We start from the raw sequence: 14,089 nt of genomic DNA, 5'->3' as shown, positions 1-14,089 counted from the left end.
TCTTTTGTCGGGGAAGTAGACAGTGGAGTTCTCTGGGTCAGCGGGCCCTCGGCCCCTGACTTTCCGGGGACAATCTTTTTCCGGAGAGCTGGAGGTTGTGCTTCTCCGACATTTTCGGAGTTTGTTGGAGGAGACTTCTTTTCCGGCGGGTCCGCAATGCGGTGTAGAGTTCCCTCTTCATCTGCTACGGACGAGATTGTTCCGAAGCAGAATACGGATCTGGGACGGAGGGTGATATTGCTGTGGAAGGTGACGGCCATTGAGCTAGCTTGGGTCGTCGACACACCCCCTACCTGGCGCGCCAGCTGTCGATGTTTTGGGTCCGACCGCACACCCGGGGTTGCCCCTCAAGGTGTTTTTAGGAGTAGGACGGTGTCGCCGACTGTAGCAAAATGGTTCGTGCCAGATGCACGAGGGACAATAGACAATGTTTACAGGTTCGGGCCGCTTGAAGATGCGTAACACCCTACGTCCTGGTGAGTATGCTTGGTGAATGAGGTTACAAGGGAGCTCTCTGAATTGAGAACGCAGAGAGTTGAGGTGGGTGGCTGAGTAATAGGTCGATCGTTCTGAAGGGGTGCCCCATAGGCCTTATATACTCGACCGTGGGGTAATACACGTGGATATGATAACAATGTGCAGCTAAAAGATAGTGAACTGTTTGAGTTTATCTCCCTGTAGTTCTGCCGACCTATCCCCGCATGGCTCTGTTGCATGGGGGCTCCAGCGCGGGAAAGTCGGATCTCTGTTGTGGTCGCTCGCTCGACGTTGTGGGCCGTCCGGGCTGGCATCAATCCGGCCTCATGTCGATCTGCTTTGCTGATTGTCCCTCCCCAGGCCGACGAAAGAATGACCTTACGATTTATTGGGCCCTTGGGCCTTTCGTGAGGTCTTTTACTCTTTTAGTGGACCCGGGGGATATCTGTCCCCCACAGTGTTACATCCTTCCCCCCATAAAAGAATCTCGTCGCGAGATTTAAGGTCCTAGCGTGAGTAATGGAAAAGGAAACACGTCATATCTTTATTTCCTTGTTTGTCGTACAGAGCAGGGGGTGGTATGGGATTCATTCCAACTTTACAAACAATTGTACATATCTTACAGGTTACATGAAGCTAAAAACCTAGGAAAATTCTTTTCCAAGAAGTCTTGAGTCTCTCAGGTAGCTTCATCTTCCTTATGCTGGTTCCATTGTACTTTATAGAATTTAAGAGTCCTTTTTCATGTAATTCTGTCCTTCTGATCCAAAACTCGAATGGGATGTTCTGAATAAGTCAAATCTGGTTCTAAGACAACATCCACCACATCGATGGTTCTATCGGGAACCCGAAGACGCTTCTTTAATTGAGATACATGGAACACATTATGCACTGCAGATAATGTTTCGGGTAGCTGAAGTTGGTATGCCACTAGTCCACATTGTTCCAGAATGGGAAACGGGCCAATGTATCGGGGTGCTAGCTTCCCTTTTACCCCGAAACGGTTCACACCCTTCATTGGTGATACTTTCAGATACACATAATCTTTGACTTGAAAGAACAAGGGTCGGCGTCGTTTGTCTGCATAACTTTTCTTTCGTGCTTGAGCTTCCTTCAAGTGATGCCTTATTCGTTGAACCTTTGCTTATGTTTCCTTGACTAGGTCAGGTCTGAAATACCACCGTTCTCTAGGTTCTGACCAATTTAAGGGTGTCCGACACCGTCGTCCATATAGTGCTTCAAATGGTGCCATTTTAATGCTTTCTTGATAACTATTATTATAAGAAAATTCTGCCAATGGCATACATTCATCCCATTTCTGTGGGAATTCCAAGACACATGCCTGCAACATGTCTTCAATTATTTGATTTACTCTCTCAGTTTGTCCACTTGTTTGAGGATGATAGGCCGAACTGTGGAGCAGCTTAGTACCCAAGGATTTGTGGAGCTCTTCCCAAAATTTGGATACAAATTGTGGTCCGTGGTCTGACACTATTGTTTTTGGAACCCCGTGCAAACTGAGAATACGAGCAGTATAAAGTTCCGCATAGGTGGCCACTGTATACTTTACTTTGACAGGAAGAAAGTGGGCGATCTTCGTAAGTCGATCAATTATAACCCATACAGAGTCAAAACCCTTGGCTATTTTGGGCAATCCCACAATGAAGTCCATGCTAATGTCCTCCCATTTCCATGTTGGGATGGGCAAAGATTGCAGTGGCCCAGCGGTCTTCATGTGCACTGCCTTGACACGTCTATAAGTGTCACATCTTGCCACATAGCGTGCAATCTCAATCTTCATTTTTGTCCACCAATAGTGTTGCTTTTAGTCTTGATACATCTTAGTACTTCCAGGATAAATGGAATATCGACTAAGATGAGCTTCATCCAAGATCTATTGGCGGACTTCAGCATCTTTAGGCACAACAATGCGATCATTGAACCATAATATTCCTTGGTCATCTTTTCTAAAGCAATTAGCTTTGTCAGCTTCTATTTTCTCATGAATATGCTTCATACCCTTGTTACTTCTTTGGGCATCAATAATTTTCTGTAGAAGAACTGACTCAAACTTTAATTGTGTCAAAGTTCCGTGTTGTATCATTCCCAGGTTCAACTTTTCCATTTCTTGACATAGGGTGGTGTTAGAGGTCCTTACTGTAAGACAATGAGAGGAAGCTTTGCGACTCAGTGCATCTGCCACCACATTGGCTTTCCCTGGGTGATAATGGATTTCTAAATCATAATCTTTAATCAGCTCGAGCCATCTTCTTTACCTCATGTTCAGCTCTGACTGGGTAAAAATATATTTCAGACTTTTATGATCTGTATATAAATGGCAAGTATTTCCTAGCAGATAATGACGCCATATCTTAAGGGCATGAACAACTGCAGCTAGTTCCAAGTCATGAGTTGGATAATGCTCCTCATGCCTGCGCAGTTGTCTTGAAGCATAAGCTATGACTCGGTCCTCTTGCATTAGGACACATCCGAGCTTACTTCCTGATGCGTCACAATACACATCAAAAGGCTTCTCTATGTCACGGTTGAGCCAATACCGGAGCAGTGGCCAGTAACACCTTCAGCTGCTCGAAGGCTTCATTACATTTTGAGGACCAGTCAAATTTGATATCATTCTTCAATAAACCTGTAATAGGTTTAACAATATTGGAGAAATCCGGAATAAACCTGCGGTAGTATCCGGCTAGTACAGTGGTTGTCAGTTTCCACTCTAGAATATCTTCAACTTTATTGGGATCGACCGCAATTCCTTTTGCAGATAATACATGTCCTAGAAACTGGATTTCTTCCAACCAGAACACGCATTTACTGAATTTAGCATACAATTGGTGCTCTCTTAGGCGCGTTAGCACGATCCGCAAATGCTTAGCATGCTCCTCTTCATTTTTTGAATAGATCAGGATGTCATCAATGAAGACCACCACAAATTTATCTAACTCGGGCATAAACACTGAGTTCATTAAGTATGTGAAGTGGGCTGGAGCATTTGTCAATCCGAAAGACATAACCAAATATTCAAATAATCCATACCGCGTAGTGAATGCGGTTTTGGGTATATCTTCGGGTTGAATGCGGATCTGATGATAACCTGACCTGAGGTCAATCTTGGAGAATACCCGAGCTCCAGTAAGTTGATCGAATAGAATATCGATCTAGGGAAGAGGGTACTTGTTCTTGATAGTGACCTCATTAAGGGGTCTGTAGTCCACGCACATTCGAAGTGTCTGATCCTTATTAACAAAAATTGCTGGACATCCCCATGGTGATGAACTTGGCCTAATGAATCCCTTCTCAAGCAGATATTGGAGCTGAGTCTTGAGTTCTACTAATTCATTAGGTGGCATTCGGTATCACCTTCTAGAAATAGGAGCCATACCGGGTTTTAGTTCAATCACAAACTCTACATCCCTTTCTGGAGGCAACCCAGGCAAATCTTTAGGAAAAACATCCGGGAATTCACACACCACCGGAATGTTCTGGATTTCTGGTATGATGGCTTCATAAACTTGCCCAGATGGTTTGACTGGGACAGCTACAGGGATGGACAATTGAATCTCTTCCTGGCCATGACTCAATTTGATGGTCCTTAAGTCTGTATTGATGATGGCCTTATGTTGGGCTAACCAGTTCATGCTCAGAATTACATCTATGTCTTGGCCTTTTAAAACAATCATGTTGGTAGGAAATTCCTGATCGGCCAATGTTACTGATATATGGAAGGCTACTTCCTTAGTAAATATCCATCCCCCAGGTAAATGGATAATAAATCCTTCCCTTGATTCAGTGCAAGGAATGCAATGCTTTTCCACAAAATTCTTGCTTATGAAGGTGTGTGATGCACCAGAATCAAAGAGAATAACTGCTGGGTAATTGGCAACAAGGAACGTACCCATCATTACCGGCTCGCCCTCCGATGTTGTAGCCACTTGGGTATAATATATCCGTCCCATTTTCTTGAAATTCTTGTCCATTGAAGTACTAGCCATGTTTCCCTTTCCTTGGTTGGAATTCCCAGAGTTATGTTGGAAATTGGTTTTGTTTTGCTTCGGGTATGTGCAGTCCTTGATAACGTGCCAGACTTTCTACAGTTGAAGCAATCAGTAGAAGAACTAGGGAGAGTAGGGAAACGAGTACCAGGGGCACTCGACTGATTGGTAGGAGTGGGGGCAGTATTGGGACGAATGAAAACAGGCTGCTTGAAGGGATAGGAAGGTGGGCGAGGTGAAGAACGATTCTGATTAAAAGGTCGGTTCACCAACCTGGTTGTCTTCTCAGGCCCTTGATTGACCTTTCACTTCCAAATCCCTTTGATTTTCCATGCCCGACATTTTTGGCTTCCACTGCCAGTGCTGTACCGACAGCCCTACTGTAAGTGATATCCAGACATGTTGCCATTTTCCGTTGAAGCCTGTCATTAAGTCCCCTCATGAAACAATTCTTTTTCTTCAGATCGGTATTTACTTGGTCGATGTCATACTGGGATAGGTGGTTGAATTTGTTGAGATACTGCATGACAGTATCTCCCCCTTACTTTAACCGGATGAACTCTTCTTGCTTCATATGGAGCACTCCCTCTAGAACATAATGCTCTCGGAAGGCTAGCTTGAATTCCTCCCAAGTGATCTGGTGTCCAGCTAGTTGGATTGCTACAAAATTTGCCCACCATGTACTGGTAGGTCCTCTCAGCTGTTGGGCAGCAAACAATGGCTTCTGCGTGTCTGTGCAGCGAATCAGTCCAAACGTTTGCTCCATAACTCTTATCCACTCATCAGCTTCTAGATGTTCTTCTGCTTTGATGAAGAGCGGGGGTCGAGTCTTAGAAAATTCTGAATATGTAGTATCGCGCAGTCCTTGAGGAGGAGCTCTGCCTCCATGCTATTGGAACGGATTGCCCGCCATCTCACGCAAGAAGCGTGTATTATCTGTGGTGGCATTGACCAAGGCAGCGATAGCCTCGGCCAACGTTGGTGGTACTAGTGACGGGTTGGGAGTATCTTCCCGACCACGGGAAGTCCCCGCCCCATCATGTGCTCGAGTCCGTGATGGCATCTGAGGCACAGAAACATTTGGGAAAAATATAACATGCCAACATATACCATCATATTACATTACCAAAATGTAATAATTATACATACTCCAGCGTACAACTTGACTTCACTACTTATTTTACATAAGTATAATATCTAAACTATATTATTCTAGTCTTCATCATCCTTGGTTTCTTCATTTCCTGCTGCGGGAGACCGTTCGTTAGCAAGGTTCATGGAAGGAGGAGGCCTAAAAAGGTCCAACTCCCCATCAGGTCCTTCACCTGCTGTCCCCGATGGTCCGGCTTCCATTGCAACAGTGTCGGCAGGCACGTCCGGGTGCAGTCGAGCATACAGTACATGTACTTCCTCATGTAAAGTATTACAGTACACTTGCAGGCTGTCGAGGGACACACTAAGCTCTGCCACGCGGGCTCGAGCTTTTGCTTCGCGGTCCCAAGCAATCGAACGCGAGTTGATGACCCAATCAATGGCCAAATCTCGTTCAGATATCTCGTACTGCAAGCGACTGAGGTCAGGTGACAATTCAGCTATACGTTGGTTGTCCTGCACCCATACCCTATTCTGGTGATGTAGCTCTGTCCGAAGTATTTCCACCTTGGCCTCCAAGTCTCCGATTGGGTCATTGCTGCCGCTACTACTCCCTTCATGCCTGGGGGCTTGCTGATGACGAGGCACGCCAAGAGGTCCAATAGATTTGCATACAGTTTTTCTTGTACGCGCCATGTCTCCATCAGAGGGGAAGATTTATTAGTATAATTATAATCATGATACATGCATAACTTAATAAATATGGAATCAACCTTCGTTGAGCCCCAACTTTCTATATATATCGCACACTGTTACCCTGACTTTACAAGGTGAGAGACTACCAGAAAGTGATAGGGTAAGAATGAAAGAATCTTTCTAGACAAGGGTTTAAAAATTCTTTTGAAATACTAAGTAATATCCGAAGAGATGGGTTTCGCTCTGATACCAGCCGTGACGGAACCTCCCAAGGTATTAGGCCCACCTACAGTTGTCCTTGTTCTACGGACCTTGGACAACCCTGTAGATGCACTTAATCACTCGACAAGTTCGGTAACTGTATCGTCCTCAATTCGCCCAAGAGCGCTTCACCCATCACGCAGATATTACATCACATCGGAGGAAAGAATAAGCGGAAACAAATTACAATAACTTAATTTACATTTATTCAATATATAGAGAGAGGGTACTACTGTTATTACAATACCAGGGTACTTAAGAGTGCATACAGTATTATTATTACAGATCCGGGAGGCAAAACACCATCCCGCGCAAAAGAGTATTATTTTTAAAGTGGGAGGCCAACATCCTCCTGCGACTGACTTCACTGCTGGGGCTCAACCTTGGGTACCACCTTTGAACAAAAACAACAAAAGTCTACTATTTCTTCACCTACAACAACATGGGTTCGAAAACCCTGAGTACGGAGTGTACTTTCGCAAGTCTTTCCCGACAAAAGAAAAGGCTCTCATGGATATGCTGGCTTGAGGTAGTCAAGGTAAGGCTATTCAAGAATCAAAGACTCTGTTTGCAGAAATGCTTACTAACAGTGGATCCTTGAAAATCCAGTTTTATTATCAAGTTAAGTTATTACCTATAGCTAGAGTTCCTTCTACCCTAGTTCAAGCACTTGGCCTATACTAGCTGTCTTTTATCACCCCTTCAGTTCACTGGATTGCTACGTGTAGGGCAGTGACCAAGTCTTCATATCCGAGAAGTAACGGTGATCTGAATCAATTAATACTCAGCTGAGGTTCTCCAATCACACGACATATGTAGCACTTAACCCTTGCATATGTCAACTCGCCACCGGGTTTCTTAAGACAAGACCGAGTTCACGCCAACCGAGAGCACATATACACCACCGTCCAGCCTCTTGCCACGGAGGGTACACGCTACTCTCGCCATCTCTCCACTCCCATTGCATGTTGGCCTTTCTAGTAACAGTCTGCCCGAGGAAAAGCTTACCCATGACGAGGCATGTGACCAGTTAAAAGGTCCTTGATCAGCAAGCCTACATCGTCACAGTCCTTAATCGACTCAGACGGAGACACTACACCGAGACTCTCTTCTTGGGCAAGTCACCCGCCCGGTCTCAGCTTTATCATTTTAAAAATCCCAAAGTTTGGTATCTGGCAGAGGTACATCTTATCCGATGTTGAACCCATCATGCACTAGGGCTTTCCTTGTGTTGTTGGGTAGTCGGGATCTGTTTCACAGATATCAAAATAAAAACAATTCCCGGCAGGTGGATTTTCAGTTGGTGGTGCAGTGTCTTCTTCTTCAACACTTACTTCTTCTTCGTTTTCTATACATAACCATATATAAACATGAATGCTCATGTGATGCTATGAATATGCAATTATAATAGAGATCCAGCAAGTTGTATCTTGAATACAACTTTCCTTCACGGTACTCCTAAGTAACTAGGATTTTCTGAATCAACACCCTAGTGAGGTTAGGCAGTACTATTTCAAGAAGCTAGGGTTTTGGGGTCAAACAATGTCCAAAGCATACCAAAGGCTCTAATTGTTATATTAAGTTGTCCCAAAAAGTGTTATGATTTTTGGAGTTATTTAGTAATTTCTAAAATTCCAAAAGTATAGGTTTAGGCCTTCTTAAATACTACATAATCTCTGGTTTGGACTAAAAATCTTGGAACTATTTTTATTAATTACTAGAGGAATTTAGGAGTCTAGTCAAATTGGTCTCATATTTTTACAATTTTTCAAGAATTTTTTACAAATTCCCTAAGCCTGGTAGAAAAAGAAAACGAGAAAGAATGAATAGTAACGGGCTGAAACCAGCCCGATACGTCCCATTCCCAGGCGAAACGCGCCTGCGGTGTCATCTTCGCACAGAGGCCCCTGGCCGTTTGAAAAACCCGTAAAGAATCCTTTCCACTATTCACATGTGTCTCTAACAATTGCACCGAGGCCCCTCCCTTTCTGTTTCTTCGCAAGGTTAGGTCCCCGACCACGGACGGCGGAGCAGTGCCTCCGGCGAGCTTATATCGGCCAGAAAATGCAATGACTAGGCCCCTCCATTGCTCAACACCTAATTCCACTCTCGGCGACACTAATCCCCCAACCAATTGCGAAGTTCTAGCTCAAAATCGCTCTGTCCACGGTGATGGCGCAAACTGAGGACAACCCGAGGCGTTCCCGGAGATCTAACGTGGTCTAGTTCAATTGGCTGGGCCGATAAGCATCCATAGCGCACAAGGGTGCTGAAACAAGGGCAAGGAAGGTATGAACGGACCTGTAAATGTCTAGCCACGGTGAGCTCACTCACGGCGGCGCGAAGAACTGAATTAGGGGAAAAAGGAAATTCGGGTCCTGTGGTGGCTAATCGGTGGCAAGGGTGGGTGCTCTGGCTTCGTGATAACCTAACGGAGCTAGCGGTACCATCAATTTATAGTGTCCGAGAGCGGTGTCGGCTAATTTTGAGAAGTTGTGCTGGCGGCTAGAGAGAGAAGTCACTGGCGCATGTGATACCGTGGCTTTCACCGTGGCAAAGGCATCGGTGATGGACGGGCTTGCTACAAGGGTTCACTGCGACGTGTTAAACCTCCTAGGCACGTGGCGCACGATCGGTAAGCGGCCAACGCCGGCGAAGATCATTCCGGCTGGCCGCAGACCAAGTGGGTACGGTGAATTCAATAGTGATCGAGTCCGAGCCAATCTGGGCGCTAAGATCTTTTACTCCCCTCAGTTATCCAATTTGCGCTAGGCACGAATCGTGGCGACCGGGATGAATCCAAGCGCGAGATCACCGGTGGTGAGGTGCAACGTACCTAAGATCTTCTTCAGTTACTGTACAATTGGAAGTGTCTTTAGTGTGCTTGATAGAGCAAGTTTGAGCGCGATTTACTCCAAACTTTGTGTGACAACATGATCATTCATCTGCATCAAAACTGTTGAGCTATAGTCCATCTACAATTCGACTATTGGAACCTTGATCATTTACTTACCCCATCGAGCTTGAATCGAGTCCAAAGTTCATCAAAACTCATTGTCAGACCAATATCAGACTGCCATGGTGACTGGCAGCCATACTTTGAGTCCATTTAACTCCAATTTTTGTACAACACTCATGCCTTGTGACTTAAACAAAGTTATGCTCCAATAGTAGCTCTACAAATTTGATGTGTTGACCTAGGGCAAAATCCTTATGAGTTTGAAGATACAGGGCTCCAAAGTTAACCATATCTCACTGAAATTTAGTCTTAGTCATCTACTGCTCATGTGACCTTTTTGCAAACAAGTCCAAATCTCATCACTTTGGTTGCAAATCCTCCAATGTGAAAGTTACTTGGTTTGTGGTGCTCTTTTACTTTGCTATTTGCACTTTGGCCCAAAAGTGCCTAGAATTTACATTTACCCCCCTAGGGTTTTAATTAGGGTATGAGTTCTCTAGGGTTTTTGTGCCCCTAAAGTCCATCAAATGTGATACTTTGTGAACATTTCTCATGTCTTATGACATGATTACTTATTTGGACTTCACTTTCATCCAATAGCCCTAACTCAGGGTTAAGTTCCCTACCCTAGGGTTTATTACACACCAATCCTATCATCACAACTTGTTTGAAAATTTTACCTAGTGAATGCACTCTAGGTGTGACAAACACATGATATGTCAATGCACATGATGTTATGCTCAAATTTTACTTCCAGTAACACCAAGGGTGTTACAACTCCCTTCTCCACCGTCCTCTCCTTCAATACCTAGGGGAGTCTTTGCTCGAATCCCTGAGGCGGTAGGTGTGGTTTTATCCGAGGCCATCTGCCAGAGGGAAGAAAGGATTACTACTATGCATATGCCATCATTTTTTTCAAAGATGTTATTTTATTTAGCATTCTAGTTCCTTACAAGCATAACAACCATCATAGATTACACTACACACGAGCGTTTTCTACCAATGTGTCCCCAAACTCCTGGAGAAGATCATCAAGGCTAGCCAGGGACATTTCCTCGACGTCAGAAAGGTTCTCTATCCCTAGGGAAGGCAGTGCTGGCGGGGCTTCTTCCTTTGGGTCAGTCTGGCATCCATGGCTTTTGAAACGCTTCCTGATCTTCTTGACGGGGGCGAGCTTCTTTAGCCTTCTAGCATAGTCCATCTTCAGGGTCCGGTATGCCTCACAAGTGTTGGCTTACTCGCCTTCTGCCATCTCGAGGCTATCTTTGAGAGCCGCCTTTTCTTCCTTCAATTCCTTGATTTGCTGCTCTAGGCTTTCCACCCAGAAGTTTAGGTGGGTGCAGTTGGAGAAAAGGTCATCAAAGTGGTTATCAAGGGTGTGGAGGTATCCGAACATGTAGATTATGGTAGGGTCATCTTCATTATGATCTCTCCCTGACAAGGCCTGGAGTCTTTTCCACCAGGTAGGGTTATTTTTGTTGCTGGGTAGAAAGTAGCGGAGGGGTGTCTCGGAGAATTCACTACTGTAGTTTTGGCATAGTTGGCGGAGGGCTTTTTGGGCAGCATTCTGGCAGATATCTGGAAAGCGGTGGCCAATAGCGGTGATCTAGAAGGGAGGGTGATTTGGGTAGCTTTGGCTTTCTCCCAAGTAGACTGCCATAGAGCACTTCTCAATTCCATTCTCGCGGTATTCCTTCTAGACATACTCCGGCTTCTTGTGGATCCCCATGCGAAGCGCGCAACTCCGAAGGAGGTGAGGAAATCCTTCCACCTCTGAGCAACAGGATGTCTTAAGGACAAAGGCGCCCTCCATCTGGTAGCAAGAGAAGAAGGGTTGTTAATATCGGGAAAGGGAAGAAGGTTCTTTAAGGGGTTAAGATGTTTTTCTTTTAAGGAAAGCTTTTTAGGTCAGGGCTACGGTCTACGGCCAGTCTTATGGCTCTGATACCACCTGAAGTGTCCCGATCCTTTGGGACTCAAATGTGATACAATTACTAGTCCCACCAGGCTAGTAAACACATTCATTTCTTCAAATAGTACATAGTCTCAAATAATAGTTATTACAATACCAAAATGCAAGCTCTAGCGAGCCTGGAAACTTAGCACAGTGGAAGAATATCTAGCCCAAGCCACATGCAGACTGGGTGCAGACACCACCCCCGTCTAGTCAAACATAGCAGAAAGGAAGTCCTCACTAGCTGAAAAACATAAATAAATCTGGGTGAATACTTTATGTATTCCGCAAGCCCATCCCACCCAAAGAGAGGGGGACCTATACAGTACATGCTTGTTATGATGGAGTTGAAGTCACTCATTTCTTTTTCTGAGAAAGGCGATAATATGATGTTTTACCCAAAAAGAGAGGAGTAGCACATTTTCACACTCAACCACCACTAAGCTTCCCACTCCCGTGGCATTGCTTTTATTTCCAAAATCACCCACACACTTTCCCTTTTTACGAAGACCAAAAACACTAATTGTCATACCACACCAGACTCGTCCATACCAGTGGGCACGGACTATTCAAATAGGTTTCAAACTCTGCACAGAGGGGTACACTTTATCCACTAGTCTGACTCTGCGATCTCACTGCCATGAGATCCGACACCGAAGCTCTTTCCCTCCTTGCACGTCCTCACCTTAACGATTATACCGGAAGGAACAAGGCCACCACCATGCCCAAACCGGACAAAACATTCCGCTTCCTTATCCTCCTGGTGCTTCCTAGCCGTCATAACCTTGGGATTCGGACCGTGCAAGTTTAGATTGAGTGACTACCCATACAGTCTCGAGTGGTTGTATTGTCATGAGTATAGGTAGTGAAGGATGACAAACTGGTGCTTATGTGAGGGGACAATCCTTCATGCTCACACCTATCCCGGCTAAGCCAACACCTTAGGCCCTCTCCTAAACTAGGGAGTCCTTGATCATCCCACTCAGTTGGTGATAAGGGTGAATACCCTTCATCATACACTTTTTGGAAACATTTCTGTTTTAAAAAAAACATTGCCTCAACCCACGTTTTGTACCCAAAAGATATTCATTAATGCAGGATATCACTCGGCTCGCAACACATAGAACCCAACCCATATCCTGGCTTAGGTAGTGGTAGAAAGAGTAAGTAATTTATGCATCAAGGGCAGAATGGACTTGCCTTTGTCGAAGCTCTCTTGGCACGAAACCTCTATTTCCTGGAGGTCGGGCTTCTGCCCTTCTTCTGAAGCTACGCTTTCCGGAGGGTCAGACCCCTCGTCGCCTTGCAAAAATAGGCAATAAACAATACATCAAACATTGTTGGCCAATAAAGTGTGTCAAGTTTCTAAGCATCATTATTTTGTGCCTTATAGGATGCTTGGACTATTTTTGGTACATAAAATATCAACATGTGTATATATATATATTTGAAAATGGGAGAGAAAAGAAAAGGATTTCTTTGTTAAACAGGCCAGGGGGAATTTTGGCCCGGCTGAGCGCGCGCTGCTGCGCGGGCAGTCGGCCCATCTCGGCCCGCCAACGGGCACGGCACGGAGACGATGCCATGGGTGCGGGCCAGCGAGGGGGAGAGGGAAACGACGTCAGGGGGGAAGCGGCGGTCCGCCCACGGGGAGGAGGAATCAGCCGGTGGGTGGTCGGAGTGGTGGCATAGCATGGGCAGGGGTAGGGGGTCACGTTGGCGGGGATAATTTTGTCGATGGTGGTTCGAAAAGGGCCAACCACAGCGAGGTGGTGGGGCTCAAACGGCGGCGAGGTCGCCGGTGAGGCCTTGGGGCGTGACTGGGGAGGGGAGGCAGTGTTCCGTGCTCGTGACAAAGCGGTGAAGCTAGTGAGCTATTTTAATTTGGCACTAGGCCATCAGAGAGGGGAGGGAGAAATCACCGAAGCGGAGGGAGGAGCGGCGGCGCCGGCTTGATTGAGCTCGGGGGGGGGGGGAGGGGGAAGAGGAGAGTGGCTAAGGCCGGGGCAAGGAGGTGAGGGGCTCGGGACGACCTATTTATAGGCGTACAGGGAAGAGAGGGAGGGGTGATGGTGGACACCGGCAAGTTGTGCCGCGGCGGTGATAATGGTGCACATCGCCGAGGATGAGATGACCCAGGGCGGGTTGCCGTGCGGAGGTGTGAGCGTAGTGGGTGAGGACGGAGCGGTGCCTAACTCCACTAGCGCAGACGTGATGGCGGAGCGGGGGAGAGGACGGTGGCCGGTGGGGAACACGTTGATGCTGTGCGCGGTGAGGGAGAGAGAGCTGACGTTCGGGCCCCACTAGCAAAGGGAGAGAGACGCGAGAGGGGAGGTGGTTGACGGGCAAGGCCAAGCGGTCAGCGAGGGAGGGGGAGCGCGGCACGGGCGAGCGCGCTGGTGGGCTGGAGTGGGCTAAGAGTTGGGGGGGGATAAACATGGGCGCGCGAGAGAGAGGGAAAGGCATGGGCCGACATCGGCCCACCTGGGAAGGGGAGGGTTTTTCCTTTTTCTTTTTTTCTATTTTCTTTCTTTTTCTTATTTCCTTTTCTCCTTTATACAAATATTACTTTATATTTCCTAGGTGCCAAAATGAAAAGCTATGTGTGAAGTGCTACTAGCAATCATGGTGTATGCACATGAT

This window comes from Zea mays, chromosome 3, assembly GCF_902167145.1.
Source record: "Zea mays cultivar B73 chromosome 3, Zm-B73-REFERENCE-NAM-5.0, whole genome shotgun sequence".
Taxonomy (NCBI): domain Eukaryota; kingdom Viridiplantae; phylum Streptophyta; class Magnoliopsida; order Poales; family Poaceae; genus Zea; species Zea mays.
Note: the sequence above shows the minus strand (reverse complement) of the source record.